At 47.9% G+C, this 8,589-nt stretch overlaps 1 pseudogene; it reads left to right on the forward strand.

Moving 5' to 3' along the window:
* Positions 1-3,223: 3,223 nt before the first annotated feature.
* On the forward strand, positions 3,224-4,219 carry LOC130124871 (serine/arginine-rich splicing factor 6-like; annotated as a pseudogene).
* Positions 4,220-8,589: the final 4,370 nt, after the last annotated feature.

Genomic DNA, 8,589 nt, shown 5'->3' on the forward strand with positions numbered 1-8,589 from the left:
TGTCCTCCTCTCTGCGCCTGGCTAGACAAGCAACACATTAGCACATTGGGTCAAACAGACGTGTGTGTGTGTGTGTGTGTGTGTGTGTGTGTGTGTGTGTGTGTGTGTGTGTGTGTGTGTGAGTGTGTGTGTGGCGGCGGCAGGGTAGAGATAATGAGCTTGTATGCAGGCAGCCGATCCCATTGTTCCAAGCCGGGCCCTCCCTTGGAAAGCCTAAATGGCTGTCATTATAGCGAGGGCCCAAATGTTTACAGTGGCTTTGTTGTGTTTGTGTTGGACAGCTGAGTTGCACCACGAGTCCTTCAGTGCGGCAGGCACACGGCTAAAAACCCCTCCTCCCAATCCCTCTCTGTCCCGCTTCTGACTCGCTTTATACCACACCGGGGGGGTGGGGGGGGGGTGGGCAGATCGGCTGAAAGTAGGCAACTATGAGGAAAACTGGATTCAGAAACCGGGAATCACACTGGGTTTTAGATCGGAGCGTCCATCCATCCATCCATCCATTACCCGAACCGCTTATCCTGCTCTCAGGGTCGCGGGGATGCTGGATCCTATCCCAGCAGTCACTGGGTGGCAGGTGGGGAGACACCCTGGACAGGCCGCCAGGCCATCACACAGGGCCGACACTCACACACACATTCATACTTAGGGACAATTTAGTATGGCCCATTCACCTGGCCTACATGTATTTGGACTGTGGGAGGAAACCGGAGAACCCGGAGGAAACCCACGCAGACACGGGGAGAACACGCAAACTCCACACAGAGGACGACCCGGGACGACCCCCAAGGTTGGACTTCCCCGGGGCTCGAACCCAGGAGCTTCTTGCTGTGAGGCGACCGCGCTAACCACTGCGCCACCATGCCGCCCTAATATAGGAGCAATGCCTCTGATTATTCGGAGTAACCCAACTTGTTTATCTTAGTTTTTATATTCACTGTATAAAACGGCGGTGGTTGACCTCGAGGTTATCACCCACTGGAACTTACAGTTTACACAATGTTAAGAAGGGTGGACGGTGATGTCACTCTATCCACCTGCCCCATAGCTGCCCCTCATTAGAGTGGGCGCTGATTAGTGGGGTACAAAGCAGCGAGCCCATCATCGGCGCCCCCAAAACAGAGTGCATTTACCTGCAAACAAGAAATAGGAGTATTAGCAGCTGTTGGTTAAAGTCGATATTGTGAGTATTGCGTACACACTGAAATGGGTACAGCCATCAGTAACTCTAATAGCCACGTCCACGTGACTCTTTGTGTTATCGCTGTATGCTTCACAAAATTTCGATTTCGCTGCTGTTTGGCCTGTGCTGTGGATTTCTGTCACTTTAATCCATACACAATTTCATGTTTGGCGTAACAACAAAATCATCTGAAGATGGCGTTTATTTTAGTACCCCCCCCTTTTCTCCCCAGTTGTCCTTGGCCAGTTACTCTATTTTCCGAGCCATCCCGGTTGCTGCTACACCCCCTCTGGCTCCTCTGATACGCGGGGAGTCGCCAGCTGCTTCTTTTCACCTGACACTGAGGAGTTTCACCAGGGGGAGGTGGTAGCGCGTGGGAGGCTCACGCTATTCCCCCCGGTTCCCCCTACCGCCGAACAGGCGCCCCGACCAACCGGACGCGCGACCAAGCCGGAAGTAACACAGGAATTCGAACCAGCGATCCCCATGTTGGAAGGCAACGGAATAGACCGCCACGCCACCCGGACGCCCATTTATTTTAGTATTGAGAACTGAAAGCAGACGATGTCGCCATCAGCTTGTGCAACAGGCCGCTACGATCGCTGGCGGCCATTTTGGAAATGTTCAAAAAAAAATCCCTTAAGACTGAAAATACACTGTAACGTGCACGGATGAGTAGACACGTTAGGCCCTTGGCCAATGGGCCGGACCCTTTAGTCGACTGGTTAACGTTATCGCCTGTGGTGCAGAAGACACGGGTTCGCGTCCCGGCTCTGGTGACGGTTCCCCCGGCTGCATTGGTGTCAGAAGTGGGATGGACCGTGAGGCCATCGGAAGCGCGTGCGCCCAGAGGCGTGAGGGCATAGGGAGCTGAGGCGCAGGGCGCGCTTCCCGAAGGAGGGGGGTAGTGTGACGTGCACGGTTAAGTAGACACGTTAGCCCCTTAGCTAATGTGTCGGACCCTTTAGTCCAGTGTTTCTCAACCGGGGGTCCGCGGACCCCTAGTGGTCCGTGGTGTAATTGCAAGGGGTCCGTGAAAATAAAATATCTTTTAAAAAAAAGATCCTATGACATTTATAGAAATAGGATTATTTTACTCAAATGTGACTGAGACCTTTATCTACCTAAACTTTAAAGGGTAACAGGCCTTTTTTTCTCTAATTACATCTGTTTCACAAGTGTAATTTATTGTATTTTAATAAGAGATCTCGCTCCCGTTTGCATTGTTAAAAGTTACTGCATAAAACTTCTGTTTTGTTACATATATCTGAAAGTTACTGAATACATATTCTGTTTTGTTACATATATCTGAAAGTTACTGCATAAGAATTCTGTTTTGTTAACTATATCTAAGTTACAACTGAAAGTTCTTATTTTTGCCCCAAAGAGTGAATAAATGCTATAATGCAATTTAAAATGCAGTTTCTACTGTTTCTATCAAATTGCAACCCCTCTCCCCCAAGATCAGGTGGAGGGGTCCTCAGGGTAGATCAAAAATACGCAGGGGGTCCAGGACCCCAAAAAGGTTGAGAACCACTGCTTTAGTCGACTAGTTATCGTTGTCGCCTGTGGTGCAGGAGATACGGGTTCGCGTCCCGGCTGTGTCAACGGCTCCGCCGGTTGCCCCCCCTCCTCTAACTCGCAGCAGTATGGTGCCTTGAACATATGAATTTAAAAAATGTTCTGTTTTTGTTTTATTGTCCCCTGCTGTATTGTTTTAATTATTTATGTTCTCGTTGTAATGTTCTGAACCGAATTTAAATAAAGTTTTGTTAAAAGAAAAAAAAGAAGCTCGCTGGTGGCCATGTTTGTTGTCATCCGGGATCTGCGACTTCCAGGAGTTCAGACGCGATACTCGACCTGTTTGTAGCGAATTCGGGGGACAACGCAACCACCGGAACTGCCGCGGTCGGGAAGCGAACCCGTGTCGCCCGCCCCGCAGGAGACATCGCTAACCGCTCGTCTAAAGGGTCAGGCTCGCCAGCCAGCGGCCAGCGTGTCTTCTTATCCATGCACGTTACATGCTGAATACCTGCGAAGATGCCGCGCGTTTATATCGGCAGGCTTAGCTGTCATGCTCGAGAGGCGGACATTCAGCGGTTTTTTAGCGGTTACGGCTTCTCGAGATCAGTCTGATAAGTAGTTGTGGTGTGTAGAGTTCGAAGACACCCGTGATGCCGATGATGCTGCAGCAGAAGCCGCACCGGCAGAAAGAGGTATGGGCAGCCTGTGCGCACAGAACACCGCCTCCTTGTGGAAAACCTACCCGGCAGGTGCAGCAACTTGGGACGTCATGAGGCGGGCTGGCGAGGTTACCTACGCTGATGCCCCACAGGGAACGAACCAATGAAGGTATTGTGGCGAATTCGGGGGGGGGGGCAGTCCGGAAGACCGTCGCCACAGCCGGGGCGCGAACCCTTGTTTCCCGCTCCGCAAGCGACAACGTTAACCAGTCGACTAAACGGTCCGACCCGTTAGTCAAGGACCAACGTGTCTACTTATCCATGCACGTTACAATATCATTGAATTCAAACCCCACTCAGATATGAAACGAGCCCTAGAAAAGATGGATGGTTCCAAGATCCGCGGGAGGGAGATCCGTCTGGTGGAAGACAAGCCTGGGTGCCGTCACTCTTATTCTGGTAGTGATCCAGGTCTCGTAGCAGGCGTCGCTCTCGTAGCAGAAGCCGAAGAAGCAGGAGCCCCCGAAGCCGATCCAGGTCTCACTCTCGACCTCGCAGCAAGCGCAGGTCTCACTCAAGGTCAGGAAGAAAGTCGTGATCCGGGTCCCAAAGAAGGTCCCACTCCAAATCCCCGGAGAAGTCCCGCTCGCGCACTCGGAACTTCAAGAGCAACAAGTCACGCTCTCGTTCTGACACGCGCAAGTCGCGCTCAGAGAGCAGATCCAGAGTCGGGTCTGAGCGTGAATCCCGAAGCCAGTCCACCGAGATAATAATGTTGGGTGTTTGGAAACGTTGGTGTTCTTTTAATTTTCAGAAGAAATGGAGGGGAACTGTGAACTTCATCAACTCTTGAAGTTGATTAATAGAGACAGTTGCCTCCCCGGCGCTTGTTTTACTAGTTGCACTTCAACAGATGGAGGGGAAAGCTGCCACTCTGATTCCATTCCGATGGTGTCGCGTTTAAACTCTTTTTTTAAAACCCATTGTTTTCCTCCAGACTTATAAACGGATCTTTTGGAGCCACCATTTCCAGTCATTCGTGTCTATTCTGAAAGAAACAAATAACAATAAAAAAAAAAACAGAGGTCAAATGCAGCAAAAGATTGGGCAAAAATCCAGTTGGCCAGTTCACGCAACCTCGAGTGCATCAAGACTTGGTGTCGAGGGTAAAGTAAACATTTGTTTATCGGTGTCTTGATAAACATTTACATCTGCTGCTGTGTTGTCATGTTAGTTAATGGTGATCGATGTTACTCGGAAGACAGGAAACGGCGCTACTTCCGCCGCTGAACTGATAAGGACACGTTTGCTCCCCACGGTAATGAGGATTTATTTAGGGGAGAACCATCACAGTCGTTATCAGGTCGGATGAGCGTGGTGGCAGTTAGAGACAAGAGTGCTGTGCTTTTATTAAACAAAAGAAAGAAAGAAGAATAACATGGCCTCGAAAAGCACAAAGCTACCATTCATTCGGTAGCAAGTCAATGTCCCCCAAAAGAGAGAACTTGTTCCCCAATCCCCAGGAACTTAATTCATTTCCCATTGTTATGTGGGGCGGCCAGTTGCTATTCGAATGCAAGTCAGGAGTCCTTGGAGACGCGCGTTCAAAGCCTCCCTCCCGGTGGTGGGAGATTTAATTCATATGTCAAGCCTCCTTCCACAAAAACCTGGCGTGCTCTCACTGAAGTCCTTCAGAAAATATTAGATACAACACAATTATTCTCCAACACCCTCTGAGAGAAACCCTACGAGGGAAACTCAAAATTTTATTAACTATATTCCAAGGACAAAGATGTTCTTTGGACTGTGTCTTTTTCATGTGCATGTGTGGTGTTTAAAAAAAACAAAAAACAAACAAAAGACAAATGCGATGACAAATCCTAGAATTTTCTGCGAAGAGAATGCCCAGCGTTAAGAATAACTTTAATCCGACTTCCAGTATAGTATGAGGGGGCCAGGACTTTTCCAAAGAAAGAGTTATTTAAAGAAAAATAATTTTGAAAATGAAGACGCTAACATTTCTGCTCTTATCTGTCCGTCAGTTTTCTATACTGCCATTATGGGCCAGGGTTGCCATGGCAACAGCCATCAGCCCTTCCTCGACATCCTTCTCCCCCTGTACCTCCCTTCAGCTCCTCCTGGAGGATCCCACGGTCCTTGGTGGGGGTCTTCTCCCAGTTGGACATGTCCGGTATACCTTCATACACCCTTCCAAAGTGCCCAAATCATCTCAGCTGGCTCCTCTTTCTAGGGATCGACCGATTATCGGTATGACCGATTATCGGTATGGCCGATTATCGGCTTAGATATTCGTTCTATTGTCGTTATCGGCATGTTTTTAACGGCCAGCCGATTAAAAAAAATGCGCAAAATGCGCGCTTCCGACGCAGCCTTCACTCTCCCAAAGCACAGCACGACACTCGCGCCAACAACGCAAACGCAGAAGAGAAGCATCGAGGAGTCGGACCACCTTTCTAAGGTAAGAGGGTCTGACCCTTTAGCCGAGCGGTTAGCGATGTCGCCTTGTGGTGCAGTACACCTCGTATCGAATGCCGCACCGGGCAAGAAAATAACCGGTTACAACAACAACAAAGTTTATAATTAGTTATTTTACAACAATTGATATGAACTGAATTTAAACTAGCATTAGTTTAGCATTTTGTAAACTACTAACAAGACACGTTAGCCGCTAGCTAACGGGTCTGACCCTTTAGCCGAGCGGTTAGTGACGTCGCCTTGTGGTACAGTACAACCCGTATCGAATCCCGCACCGGGCAACAAAATAACCGGTTACAATAGGTATACAGGTTAGAAAATCATCTTAGAGGGGGAGATGTAATGAATGAAAGGTCACGTGTTTAACTTGACCCACTCACGGATGTACGTGCAGTGCGTGTGACGTACACAGGAAGTTAGAAGCGCATGTTATGAAGGTTGTATGTCGGATGAACGCTAGTAAAAGCTACACAGTTAAGAACCTACGAAGTCGGCTCGTTCTTGAATTATTCTTATGTCAGTAAGACAAGGCGTCTACGGACATTACAGCAATGTTAGTTTCTCCGTCTCTCTCCCCCTCCCCCTCACACCAGAGAGCATAACGTCGGTCTGACACGAACTCGACAACAGCGCACACAGTTCCCACTGCTGTGCTTAACCTTCAAATGTAACTCGGCTAAAAGTATAAAAAGTTAATGTGTGATACTTTAGTTACACACGGTGTTATTGTCGGTGTTGTGCGTGAGCGTGTCAGACGGCCCTTTCTCGTGGAACTACATTCTCCCCGCCGCAGGACGCCCGCCTGATTGTGCCGCTCTGCAGCGTAGTAACGCGCGCCTAACATGTGCGCTTACGCGAAGGAATACGGACGTTCTGCGGCTGAGAGAATGTAGTTCCACACGAAAGGGCCGTCTGACTGCAAGATGACGTGGTGAAAATATTCAAAAGATAGCGTTGTGGTGACCCACATCTATATAACGAGAGACATTCACCTAAGAGGACGGTGTACCTTTAAGGGAAGAGGCGAGGGGTCAGATAATGCACTTCCGCTTCCGGTTGAGAGTTCAGTTCAGTGTCGTCGTCGAATGTATGACATGCTAAGTTGGAGCTAGTAAGCTACCTCGACTACGTCTACTCACGTCTCCTGTCTCGTTGTTTTCTAACTCCACAGCGTACACTTAAACGGATTTCTTTTTAATGTTTTTTTTTAAAGGTGAGCCTTTTCTTAAGTGGCTGAAATGCGTTTGGTTCGTGTCCCATTCCTCAACCTCCGCACCGGCTACTCCCGCTGAATCTCCAAGCTCCCATCTGCTGCAGGTAATACACGGACTATCGATAAGTACCCCATACAGCCCCACTTCAGAAAACCACAACGGCCCCTTAAAGATGAGAGGAGGGGACCAAATGACACTTGATGTGCCTTTTCCCATTCAGTTGAGTCAAAGCCTGCTGGGAGAACTTGCACCAATTTATGTGAAGTTATTTTAATATTATGATTATTCAGTTTGATCAGAGTTCACTTCCTGCTGCCCATGCAGTTAAATTCATTCCTTTTTTATGTTTTGGAAGTTATTTATTTTTAATTAATTAAGAATTCCACTCAGATTGTTATCTAGTGCCTTGAATATCATGCATTTGATTTTTTTTCAAATATTTCTAATTTTGGACATTTTTTTTTAACATTTACTGCAACTGAATATCGCCCCCAAATATCGGCTATCAGCCTCCATAACTTATCAATAATTGGTATCGGTATCGGCCCTGGAAAAAAAAAACCCATATCAATCGAACCCAAGGACTGGTGAACCTGGTTTTCAGTAAATTCATGTCAGAATCACGTTGGTTTTTGTCAAGCATGGACAGCAAAAGGATGTAAAAATAAACACATGGGGAAAAAAATGTTTACAAATCAGATTCACACCGAATTCACTTTGGGTTTGAAATGCGATTCAAATCAAATTTCTAGATGTGTCTCACTGGTCGTTCAGATTGGATTTCAAACCGTCCTTTACATCACTCGTGATGCTTATGGCACCTCACCTCTTGCTGCACAGCTGTCACTGCGGCACAAAATATGGCGTCATATATCGACTGCCTCGTCCACTGATGTCGCCTGATATGGCGGAGGAGTTCTGCACCGCAGCCAGACATTTCTGTGGTGTGAAGAGAGGAAAGATGCATCGGTATTCGTATGCATGCCGAACCAGTGCAGATAGGTTATGCCTGAACACACAAATCCAGTCTGACCACTTGCAAATGATGCGAACACAGTTTTAAAGATTGGATTTGGGAAAAAATGGGATTTGCTTGCAGTCTAAACATACTGCAGCCTAAATTTGGAAGGCGATCGCCTTCCAAACTTAAGTTTTTCCAGAATGCTCAGCTCCTCGCCTTGTGTTCCTGGAGCCTGTTTCATGCACTAGGCACCAATATCTCTGTTGCAGGCAAGATTTTCTCCAATGTTTTGGGAGTTATCATTAATCCCAATTTGTCTGGTTCCTTACTTTAGACTAGTTTTCCTGGGGTGGCTCTACCAGGAGCACAAACATCCTGATAACATCGTTTTCAAAGCCACCCAGGCACACAAACCCTCCATTATGATTATTAGATCCTCATTTCAGAGAGGGTGCTTACATTTGAATACCTGAAAATAGCCCCCCCCCCTCGCCCCAATTGTATCCGGCCAATTACCCCACTCTCCGAGCTGCCCAGGTCGCTGCTCACCCC

This window comes from Lampris incognitus, chromosome 15 (assembly GCF_029633865.1).
Source record: "Lampris incognitus isolate fLamInc1 chromosome 15, fLamInc1.hap2, whole genome shotgun sequence".
In the NCBI taxonomy this organism is placed as follows: domain Eukaryota; kingdom Metazoa; phylum Chordata; class Actinopteri; order Lampriformes; family Lampridae; genus Lampris; species Lampris incognitus.